General features: G+C 49.5%; 1 protein-coding gene and 1 long non-coding RNA gene across 6 annotated transcripts in view; one reads left to right on the forward strand and one right to left on the reverse strand.

The window, feature by feature from the left end:
• Positions 1-10,752, reverse strand: part of MGAT3 (beta-1,4-mannosyl-glycoprotein 4-beta-N-acetylglucosaminyltransferase) — a 34,909-nt gene extending 24,157 nt beyond the window's left edge. Inside the window, exons 1-2 of one of the 3 annotated variants that reach the window (XM_090042997.1) lie at positions 10,609-10,752; positions 8,008-8,214 (exon numbers count right to left, since the gene is read on the reverse strand). The gene's annotated coding sequence lies outside the window, so the exon portion shown is untranslated. Of the gene's footprint in view, positions 1-3,864; positions 4,184-8,007; positions 8,215-10,608 lie in introns of those variants that run through there. The other 2 variants (XM_090042996.1, XM_090042995.1) reach the window with 2 other exon arrangements.
• Positions 4,319-10,615, forward strand: LOC149866136 (uncharacterized). 3 transcript variants are annotated; one of them, XR_016441832.1, is made up of 3 exons: positions 4,319-4,388; positions 6,710-6,801; positions 9,383-10,615. It is a non-coding gene; the product is annotated as an uncharacterized LOC149866136 (long non-coding RNA). The 3 variants fall into 3 exon arrangements; XR_016441833.1 differs by lacking the exon at positions 4,319-4,388 and adding an exon at positions 5,689-5,832 and having other exon boundaries at positions 6,710-6,866; XR_016441831.1 differs by lacking the exon at positions 4,319-4,388 and adding an exon at positions 5,689-5,832.
• Positions 10,753-11,514: the final 762 nt, after the last annotated feature.

Consider the following 11,514-nt stretch of genomic DNA (forward strand, 5'->3'; position numbering starts at 1 on the left):
ACCTCCTCCAAAGAGAATGCACAATGGAACATATTTGGCATGCAGAACACATACCTGCATGGCTAGCTGTATTGCCCAATCCCCCCTCCCCCGCAGATCTGAATTAACCTTCCAGGTACTAGATGCAAACCTTGCACTGTGGAGCCCAAACCATCCACACATGCCCCCTGGTCACTAGTATGAAAAGCAGCACGGATGAAGAAAGTGGGCCTCAGGGCCAGCCAGTCACCCTCTCCTATCTCCTCTGTGGGTTTGAAATGTAGACCTGCCATTTGAGGCACCTAAACTGATCCAGAGGGGGGAAAAAAACAGACTTCTATGCCAATCAGCACCCTCCTGCTTCCCCCTCCCCACTAGAGCTGCTGTCAGCTGTACCAGTCTTCATCAGCACCACCTCCTCCGCCTCCAGTTACATCCCATTCTGATTGGGTCACAGATTCCAACAATGTACAAAGAGCTCATTTCAGAGCAAAAAACCCCACCTCAAACTAGCCAGTCTTTACAAATGCTGGTACTGGCTTAGTCACCCTGCCCACTGCCATACTGCCCATATCTCTCCCTCTCTCTTTACAGCCTGTTGTGTGGGAGAAGACAGTCATTTTAGGAGAGGGGGAAGGAAGGTGCATCTGAAAGATGCTTGTACCAGAATAACTCATGATGGGATATCCAGAGTATGCTGGCAACCCGGACCCAATGAACAGCTTCTCTCCTAGCTGATGAATCAGGCAGGAGAAAGAAAGAAGAGAGAGAGCAAACAAATGTGCGCTGTCTATATCAGTACACAATTCATATGCTACATACATACAAATACATTTAGCTGCACAGTTCCAAATACACAAGTACACTCAAACTTACATACAAATGAATGCACCTGCACATGAAAAACACTGCTCTGCACGCATGACTTGTGATCCACTTCCTGTCTCTGCAAAGACACACTTGATACACAGTACCCAGCTGAACCACACAAATGTGCACATAAGACATACGTGCACCAGACAAGCACAAACAAATTCATACAATGTATACAAAGAACACATGCTTCATGCATACAGCATCCATGTAGAAATACACAGACCAATACATCTGTACTCATCCATGCACACCAGGCTAATGTTAAGTATTGACAGGCTTTACAATCACAAGGAAGACTCACCCAGGGACCATTAGGTATCTCCACAGTAATGAGCAGGGAGGGAGGATCTTTAATTCAGTTTTCTAGGCTGTTCTGTTCAACTGTGGGCCTGCCCCGAAACCCTGCCCTCCTCACTATCTTTACACCAACTCTCCTTTATGTCTTACTTAAATGAACCCTCGGCATTATTTAGATAAATCCTCTGAGCAGCACTGGAAACTCTTTCTCTTTCTAACCTTACTGGTATTTGCAGTGAGGAAGAAGCTGTGGCTCAGCTTTGAAACTGCACTAAAAAATTACTCAAAATGCTCTAGGCACCCCACACCTGGGGTGGGATTGTAAGCATTGTGGATCAAAGGCATGCGTGTGTGTGCGCATATCCAGACATGCTACAGCCGTAGCTTGGTCGCCACATCAGGAGAGAGGTATTATACTTCACCTGCCTCCCCCCATTAACTGGGCAGATCTCTCACCTCTCTCTTGATTATGTGCATTCTGTATCCATCAGAGCCTCCTGGATATCCAGATGATTCACTCTGAGCTATGCAGGTACAACAGAGCATCCTTGCAGGGAGGGCACGTCACACCTGCAGCAGATTTCCCATCACTGCTGCAAAATCATCTTGGGGTGGAGAGGGAGGTCCCACACTGGAATGGGAGCTCTGTGATACTTGGTGAGAGACTCAAGGCTTCATCCCCACTCTACTGTACATGAGGTTGGGGGCTTTAATTCCAAACCTAGAGGATGTCTGCAAGCATGTGAAGCTGGAGGAAATCAGGAGATCCCCAGAAATGAAGCAAGAGGAATACTCTTCCGTAATCCTGGCTTACAGGGCATCTTCCCCACTCTTACTACTTAGTCTAAAGAACAGCAAAGACTCTGAGGATGGATCTTCTGCTCCAGAAGTGGGAGCTCTGGAGACTGGAGCTGCACTTTCGAACAGGATTCCCATTACCTCACACTCCCCTCTCCAGGAGGTTCTTAGCTGCCTTGAGCTCTGATTTGGGCAGACCCCAGTCAACCTGAGCTCTCCTCTCAGGAGCAGATGGTGACTCAACCTCTATCCATAAGGAATGACAAGTGACTTGTCATTCAAGGTGTTTAGTGCCGACTCAAATGCCCCTTTGGAAGGAGGGATGTAGAAAACAAAAGCTCCACTCTGAAGGATGGGGGTTCCTGGTGATTCAGGCCCTGCTGTTGGGGTGGGGGTGTAGGTGGCGACTTAAATGTCTGTTCTCAGGGGGCTGCAGGTTTCCTGATGACTCAAGCTGCACTTGGGGTAATGATGGCTGCTCTTGGTGACTTGAATTTCCCCACTCACAGGGTGGGATTTGCTGCTGAGTGGAGGGCCTCTCTTTGAAGGGGGCTCTCAGGGCTTTGTCCTGGTAGGGGTTCAGTTTCCCTTATGATTCCAGTTCTGTACTTAGAGAGATCCCAGGTCTACTCTAGGAGATGGAGAAGGGCTTTGCAGCGGTCCAAGTTTTCCCTGCAGTTGTTATCAGAAACCCCTTGAGAGAAGCGCAGGCTGTGACAGCTCAATCCGCTCTCTCCCTGCCTCGCCTGGCTTCCCCTTCCCTTGCCTGGATTCTCCCTCTTTTTGCCTCCCTCCGTCCGCTCCGCAAGCTGTCTGTACAGGTCTGCAGCCGCAGCACAAGCTGTTCCCCCCCATCACCTTTGCTGTGCTCGTACAGAGCCTGATCTCGCGATGGCAGAATTGCACAAGCCTCCACTGCTTTAGAACCAATATATAGATATTTTTAGCTAGCAAATCCCTGAGCTCTACCAGCAGCCCTACAGAAGTGGGGAGAGCCAGGGAGCCCATAGTCCTTTGTGTGCAACCCTCAATGGGGGATTACAGCACTCTGACACAGGGATGGGCAGGGGGAGAATATTTGATTATCTATTTTTACATTGCCTCCCACCCCTCCCCACGCACATCCCCCTTTTACTCCTTATAGGCTGCTGCAGGTTTGGCGCACACTCACAATCAGTGCCCTCCTGGCATAAGGAGCATGGGCAACAGATGGGCCTTTGCTGCAGTGCCGGAGCCCTAGGCTTCCCCCTCATCCCTTGCTGTGTCCGTGTGCCTGGGAGTGGAGTGGGGGCGGGGGGTGTACAGAGCTGGCTAAGGGCAGGGGTGTGAGATCCTCTTTCCTCTCATCAACAACCAACTTGTGCTGGGCTTGAGGGCCTCAGTTAGAGAAGCTTCCCTCTGTGTCAGGATGTGGCAGAGACAATCACAAGGGATCTCTGTGGACGTGGGTCGCACTCTCTCTCTCCATTGGCAGGCGGGTGTGATCCCCTCCAGCCTTTCCCCTTACAGCGTTCACAGAAGCTGCAGCATCTAAAGCCATTGGGGGTCGGGGGGGGCAGGGAGAGGCTACACACACATGCACAAACACACGCACACACATGCACAAACACACGCACAGACACGGCACCAGCCAAGCCTCGCAGGCTGTGAGCCGGAAGATGAAAAGGCGAAAACAGCAGCAGAGGGGCAGGAGGGCGCGAAGGGGACCGGGAAACCCCCCAGGCCCCCTGGGACCGGGCCCAAGCCCATCCTGAGCCCCATCCTAGCCTCGCCCCTGCCCCACAAACACCCCCCAGGACCCGCTTCCTCTCCCAGCTCCTTTGCCCCCAAAGGAGGCCCTTCACCAGCCCAGCCAGGCAGCAGGGGGAGGCCGGGGCAGGAGAGGCGGCGCCGGTGCCTCACTCACTCACTCACCCATCGCCCGCTGTCTCTCAGCGGCGGCGGCGGGTCCTGTGCCTCCGGGGCCCGCGGCGGGGAGACGCTGGCAGGGGCGGCAGCCTCTCGCCCCATCCCGGCGGGCAGCCGCGGCCGGCCCCCGGCATGGCTCGGCCCCCCTCCGCCGCCAGGGACACGCGCGGGGCTGGGGAGCATCAAGCGGAGCAGCAGCGCCGCCCTCTCCCGCGCTCAGGGCCGGGGCGGGCCGGGCCGGGGGGAGCCGCAGCGCGCTCCTCGCTGCGGTGGGCGGCCGCAGCCATGCACGGCCCTTTGTGCCTGTGCGCGCGTGTGTGTGTGTGTGTGTGTGTGTGTGTGTGTGTGTGCGTGTGCGCCTGTCTCCTCCCCTCGCTCCCAGGCGCTGCCCTCCAGCCCCCTCCCAATCAATAGCACCCCCCTCCACTCCCGCTTCCAGTATAGCCCCCTCCCCCGACGCAGTCAGGCCGGCCCCAGCATCATCCCAGCCCCTTTCGGGAGGGGGGCCGTGCCGGAGAGCAAGGCGCCAGGTAGTTGCGGGGCTTTGCGGCTGGAGGGGGAGCGCCGGCTCTTCTCTTTCATTGGCCCCCCCTCCCCCCCAAAGGGACTACAAAGAAACGCCTTGTGTTTGCAAGTGGGAAGGGGAAGGGGAAGGAGGAGAAGGAAGATGGGGAGGAGACTGATGAGTGGGCTTTGGGGAGTGTCTTCAATGAGCACTTGTGCAAGAGGAAGCCTGCACCCAGCACAGCCTCCACTCATCCCCACGGCCAGGGCTGAGGATGGCAGGGCGCCTGAAACGCCCCAGCCCTGAACGGCTTCAGGATCAGGCGCCCGGCACAGCTGCCACCCCCTCACCCATCCCCATGGGCAGGGCTGGGGGGCGCCTGCACCTGAAATGCCCCAGCCCTGAATGGCTGCAGGATCAGGCACCCAGCACAGCCTCCCCTCCCCTCTCCATGGCTAGGACTGGGGGGTGGGGGTGGCAGCTCTGAAGAACCTGCAGGCTCTTGTAACTAGTACCTACACTACAAGGCCTGGTCAGGGCCAGGCACCAAGCCTGTACCTAGCACAGCTCCCTCCCCCTCAACTGTCCCCCCCCACCCAGACTAGGGCTGGACTTTAGAACCATCTGGCCCTGATGCCGCTGGGGTAGGCAGAGGTGATGAGAGCAGGAAGGTATGTGACAGCTCGAGTGGATGCAGTCTCTTATTGTTTATAACTGGAATGGCTGCGGGGCCTGATCAAAGACAGGCACTGACCCTGCAATCAGCACTGCTTGCCTCCCCACCCGTCTCCATGCCTGGTGATGGGGGCAAGTGCTGGGTTGCTGCACCTGACATTTGGAACCAGCTAGGTCTGATGCATCTGGGGTAGGGGGAGGCAATGACCTGGGAGGGCTGTGGCCGCCTTTAAGTGCACGCAGTCTCTTATTGCTTGTAACTTGTATGGCTGCAGGGCCTGATCAAGGGTCAGGCGGTGCCAGACGCTGTACAGCCACCTAATGAAAAGGCTTGCCTCTGCCCCCAAGGGGTTATAACAGGCAGATAGTCTGTGGAAAAAAAACACATTGCTGGGAATCCAAAGGCATCAACGGCTTCATCTGTCACAATACAATACTCTGCTGCTTTTAGGGCAGCTGCCTGTAATGCATTAAGCCTTCCTCAGGCCTGGAAGGTGAGCAAATATTAATTCCCTTATAGTGCAGGGCAGTGTTATGGTAACGATTTTGGCCAGTTGTATGCAGGAAGTTTACAAGAACACCACAAATAGATTCTCCATCTGCTGACTCTGTCTCATGCCCAAACCACAAGAGCTTGCTTAATTCAATTTCCGTCTTCCTCTTCACTATTTTTCTTTTTTCAAAAACATCATACCCATGACAAACACTACCGGGGTGCATGATTCTCTTGTCTCTTGCAACTGAAACGGAGTTAAAAGAGGGGGAATTTGGGAGACGGCATAGGCACAGCCTAGGTAAGCAGTATATTAAACAAATTAATTTCTAAGGTGCTACTGTCCCCTGGCTTCAGACTAACACGGCTAACCAAGTCTCTCAAACACAGATGTCATTTACCTTTCTTAATCAGAGAGTGACTGGAGCTGTTGAGGGAGAAGCAAGAGAGGTAACTCTGCTTGAGCCTTTTTAGCCTTTGCTTTTTTTTTGAGAAATACTTAAAATGGTAGAGTGATGAATGCACAATAGCTAGGTGGGCAGGGAGCAAAGCCTGCAGGCCAATTTTGTGCCTTTTCTCATAAAAAGGCAGAGAATCCTTTTATGGGACGTTCTTCAGAATCACTATCACACAATGCTTCCCAGGGAAATGCAGTAAGACATACATGCAAGTAAGACATGCATAAGACAGACTTAAAACCACAGACTCAAGGGCCCTAGATTTTGGATATAGAAAGGGACAATATAAGTATAAAGGTAATAATCCTTGGTTGTAACCAGCTGTTGCGGTGCTGGTAAACTGATGCAAATGAAACTTGATTCTGAGTACCTTGAAAACACTAGAGAGACAGAAAATGAGTTACAAGAGCTGAAAGCCTATGAAGTAGGCGATATGGCAGTGGACAGCATCACAGTGGTACAAGCCTTGACAGACATTAAAAGTGTTTTGCACAAAGGAGATGAGATGACAAACAAGGAAGCTTTGCTTAGTGAGAAACTTTGGAAAAGAAAATAGTTACTCCATCTGCAAATCAAAGTCTCTTATGGTTCTTTCTTCCCCATGAATTTGGTACTAGTAAATAGTGTTGGGTTGGCAGGTCTTATGGCTGGGAGCCTTGGGTGAGATCTGCAAACAGCTTAAAATGTAATTTGACTAAGGTGTTGGTTCCTCTTCCACAGAACAAGCAGCAGCAGAACAAATGGAGTCCTCACAAAGAGCTTCAACCCTGCTGTGAAAAGGAACATCTCCAGAAAGGCAGCGGGGAGTTCAGGTTTCATGGGTCAATTTGCATTTAATCCTTGACTACTCTTCTGAGACTGCTAGCAAGTGATACCAGTTAGTTTTGCTTGTGTTAGCGATGTGATTTCTGTTATGTGACTATGGATCCCATTAGGAATAGACAGAGACTGCCAATTCATCTTGCCCAGGCCAGTGAACACCCATCAGATGGCACATCCACCATGTACATACATGCTGTAACTGGTAACCTGCAAGAGAAAGGCTCTGTGTGCCATCCCCAGACCCCAGGGCCATCCAGCCAAAAACATTTCAGTGATGGGTGACTGGGCTTGGGAGTGGGAGAGACTTATGGATCCTCTGTCAGACAGGACTGAAGCGATTTTCTGATACTGTTGTTTCCATGACAGCAACAGCTGGAGCTGTTCTGGAGACCCTTGGCAGGCAAAATTGTGCCCTCAGAGCTGTTTAAAGAAAGCCAGTGCCTTTCCATGCCAGAGTGAGAGCACTGGTGTCCTTCCAGACTACATACCCACCCTGCTCTAGAGGTTGCAAACTTTTCTGGGTATTATAGCCAGTCACAAAATTTGGATACAATCATGCACTCCAGTGCTTCCCAGAAAGAGAAGAAGAGATTGCAGCTTGGATGGGAGTGTTCACAGCTGCCAGGTGTAAACAAAAGGCTTAGAGCTAGATCCTGGGATCTCTAACTTACAGGGAGCAGGAACTCACTCCTAAACTCAGGAGGTCCCAGACTTCTAAGAATCATCATCATGGATCTTCCTTTTGCTATCATTCTTTGTAATCAACGGGCTATCTGTGCTCCCCTCTCTATAGAGGCACAGTGCCCTAATTAATAACCTCTCCATCTTCTGTAAACTTTTCCTCATCCTGTACCTCAGTATGAGAACTGGAATGCTCCTTTGGGAGCTGTTTTTTAAATCTGACAGAGGGCTGCAGCCTCCACCCCCAGTTTTAAACACCCTTCTGCCTCCTCAGGGAGCAGAAGTTGGCCTGTCTCATTACTAGGCACACATTTTAGTGAATTCATCGTTCACAATTCAGCAGGCAGAGAAACTGATCTTAAAGAAAAACAAGTTTATTAGAAGAAGTGAGAGAGAAATCAAGTCAAATCAAAAGGAAATGCAAGTCTGAAGCTGAGCAGTGGCACAGCTAAATGCTAACCTTTTTCTCTGCTTAGAGGTTTAAGCAATATGCATTTCAAGACACCCACACTTACCTAGTTCTTCAGTCTCTTCCTGCCTCTACTCCTGTCAGTGTGTCTCTTCTAAGAGCAGCACAGCGCTCCAGACCAATGGCCACCATTCAGTTGGTGGCACCCACTTTGCAGTATAAGCCTTTGACGTAAAGATATTAACTAGCAGTCCTGTATTATCCATGAGCTCATTCCTTGCTCACTCCTTGGCTCTGCCCCATTCCTTTTATGCTGCCAGAAGAAAAGCGAGCTAGTGAACAGAACAACCCTACAGCTGCTGATCATTAGAATATCTCTGAAGAAATGTGGTGGAAACCACCTAAATCTCCCCCTCAGGTGTGCTTTTACAGATACTTGAAGAGCTGGGCCCTGGGCCTTATATGAACAGAGATAAGGACTGTGTAGCTCTTATCTCTATACAAAGGCCCTTTTTCTTGGCAAGTGAAGTTACCACTCTTATTTGAGCAACAGATATCACAGCATCTCTTATACCAAAGTGCATTAACCATGTGGCTAATAGATAATTTTACTTATCCTGCAGAGCCAGACTCTTGACACTGAATTCCAAGTTCAGTTGAAACTCCAGAACTAAACTTTCACCTTCCTACAGCAGACCACTGAAATTTCAGATATGTTTTTCTCTTGGGACTTCAGCCATTTGTATGCCCTTTTGAACTACAATTTTGAAAACAAGTTCCCCTTTGAGCCAGAGTCCTAAAATCTGCTGCGCTTATTCATTATGAACTGCTGATTGCAAGGAGGAAAACAACAACAAACTGACATTTCTATCATAGGTCACAAGACAGCAGCTTATAGAAATGATCTTATTTTTTTCCCTGTTGGATATTAGATCTCAAATCTGAAGAAAGTAAGGTCACCGGAGATCCTCAGTTTTGACAATCAGATTTTAGTCTAGAAAACTGGAAGGCAAACAAGTGCATCACAACTGTTGATGCTAGTACCACATTCACCCAACACTATACTTGATTTTTAATAACCCATGTAAGATCACATTGGTATTAAATAACGTACAAGCCAGCTTGGTCATATGAGGATTCTGCACACACTAATTGTTTACTCTCACTAAAGTGTTGTTGGCTGGCTTTCCCCCTGGATTATCTGCTAAAATACCATTCTCTTTAACTCAGTCTTTAAGGTGATATTTCACGATCACATTATTGAATAATACCAAACTATATGAAATCTGATTTTTCTGCAGCTGGAAGCCAATCCTACATGGGCCAATGCTGGCAACACCAGTGTGCTTGAAGGGCTACAGCCCTGGACAAGACACTGGAAACTGGGTTCCAATCCCAGCTCTGCCACTGACCTACTGCATGACCTTGGGTGAATCATTTGACCTCTCTGAGCTTCTGTTTCTCCTCGTATGTCTTCATAGATGCTAGGGTCGGAAGGGACCTCAACAGAGTCTGCCCCCTGCCTGGGCAGGAAAGAGTACTGGGGTCAGATGACACCAGCCAGATGCCTATCCAGTCTTCTGTTAAAGACCCCTACGGTAGGGGAGAGCACCACCTCCCCTGGAAGCCCATTCCACATTTTGGCCACCCTCACCGTGAAGAAGTTTTTCCTGATGTCTAGCCTAAATCTGTTCTCTCTCAGTTTGTGACCATTGTTCCTTGTTACCCCAAGAGGCGCCCTGGTGAACAGAGCATCTCCGGGACAATGTTTCACTATATGTTTTTAAAGCACTTAACATAATGATGTCTAATGGTGTCCTGAGCTCAGCTGGTAGTTTCCCCAAGTAAAGATGAAGGAAAAACAGAGTAAGGAACTCAAGATTTGGACCTGGCCTCACAATGTACGTTCCCATAGAATTTTTTGGTTTAAAAAAATCCCCACAGACTTAAGGAACTATGTGCAAAAATGAGGATGCAGCCATTTCAGAAGGAAACGCAAACTTTTTTGACAGAGGACAGCCACACCACACAGAGAAGTTGAGGCCAAAGAGAGAGGGATATCATTAGGGCAAGTATCACTGGGTTGTGCTGTTACACATAACCTTTCCTATTTTCTTTCTAAGCGCATGAGCAACGTTATCTTCACAGTAGGGATGCTGTGTTGCTGTTTGTTTTCTAATATCTGTTTTCTGATGTATTTTCCATAGTAAGCAGCAGAGATAGCTGCTCTGTGCCTTAGTCTAACTTGCATCAGTACTTGACTTCAGGATTCCATTGCTACCTCTTGCCCTTCCACAGTGTAGATAGTTGCTAAACTTAAACTCTGAACTCAAATCAGGAAATACAACATTAAGGTACATGCACTTCCTACAATTCCATCTTAACTCTGTGTTCCCAATACTGGCATTATTACAGTTAGCCACTGGGGTGGATTCTGTTTGGGTATGACCAAAAAATATAGTTGAGGAGGGACTAGGAGACAATTCATACTGCCATTGTGTTATAGCAATATGAATTGCAGCGTTTATTTATATGCACTCCATCTGCATTTGCTGTACTAGGTATGACTATACTGAACAATTGGAACAGGATGAGCTGACAGAGCTGTTGCTGCAATGGGAGGAGCGGTGCCTCCAAGTATCCAGGGCACTTTTTCAGCACTGAATTCTAGGCTTTGTGGCAATGGAAGTGCACAAGGATGTCTTACCTGTGGTGGTTCTTCTCACTTCTGTTGTGCTTGTTCCTCTACCACTTCATTTCCTGTCTATTCTCCATCTCTTCCCTGAAGACTTGTTGGGACACTAGGAAAGTAGATGACACCTATCCCCTGAAGGTCAGGATCTCTCCCAACTCCTCTAGTTTATCTTCTTCTGGGGTCTGTCCCATCTCTACCACTTTCTCATCCTCTGTGCTTTGTCCAGTCTTCTCCAGTTAAGCTGACCCTGGGGTCCCTTTCTGCATATCACAGCCATCAGCTCTCATGTCCATCATAACACCATGTTGTTTCAAAGGCTGATTCAGCATAGCAAGGAGCTCTAGGCTTAGGACAGTGCTGAGGACCAGGTCAAGCATTGCAGAGTACTCAGAACAGGCTGACAGTGATTCGCCAGGCTGGCTGTTGGAGTCTTTTGCCTTGTGGCATAGTTTTGACTCTTTCTCTGCAATTAATTCCTGCTTGGTGGAACACATCCCCTCATTTGCCAGCTTCTCAGAGGTGTCCTTGTAGAAGTGCTGATTTCAGGTACATGCCCACAAATTGTGGAGTTTATTGTCTTTACATGAGAGGTCTACAAAGCCCTGGGTCAGAGCCTCTGGCCAGTTGGCAGCAGGCTGTTCAAGGCCTCCTCAGGATCTGCATGGAGACAGGTCGGGGCATGTAGAATGCAAGGTTTACAAGCTGACCCAGCATGTATAAAACCCAGTAGGTTGCTCCTGGAACAGAAGAAAGGAGGCAAAGGCCAGGAATAGCTTGGGGAATTATGGGAAGGGATTGGAGGACAAGCAACACCCAAATTAAGTAACCTGCATTTTCACTGCCAACTGGGCTGGATTAAAGTTCACCTTAGAGCAGAACTAGAGTCAGCTATGCCACCAGCTTGGGTACAAGCACCTC

The sequence above is a fragment of the Crocodylus siamensis genome, chromosome 4 (assembly GCF_052110815.1).
Source record: "Crocodylus siamensis isolate JL-2025a chromosome 4, ASM5211081v1, whole genome shotgun sequence".
Lineage (NCBI taxonomy): Eukaryota > Metazoa > Chordata > Crocodylia > Crocodylidae > Crocodylus > Crocodylus siamensis.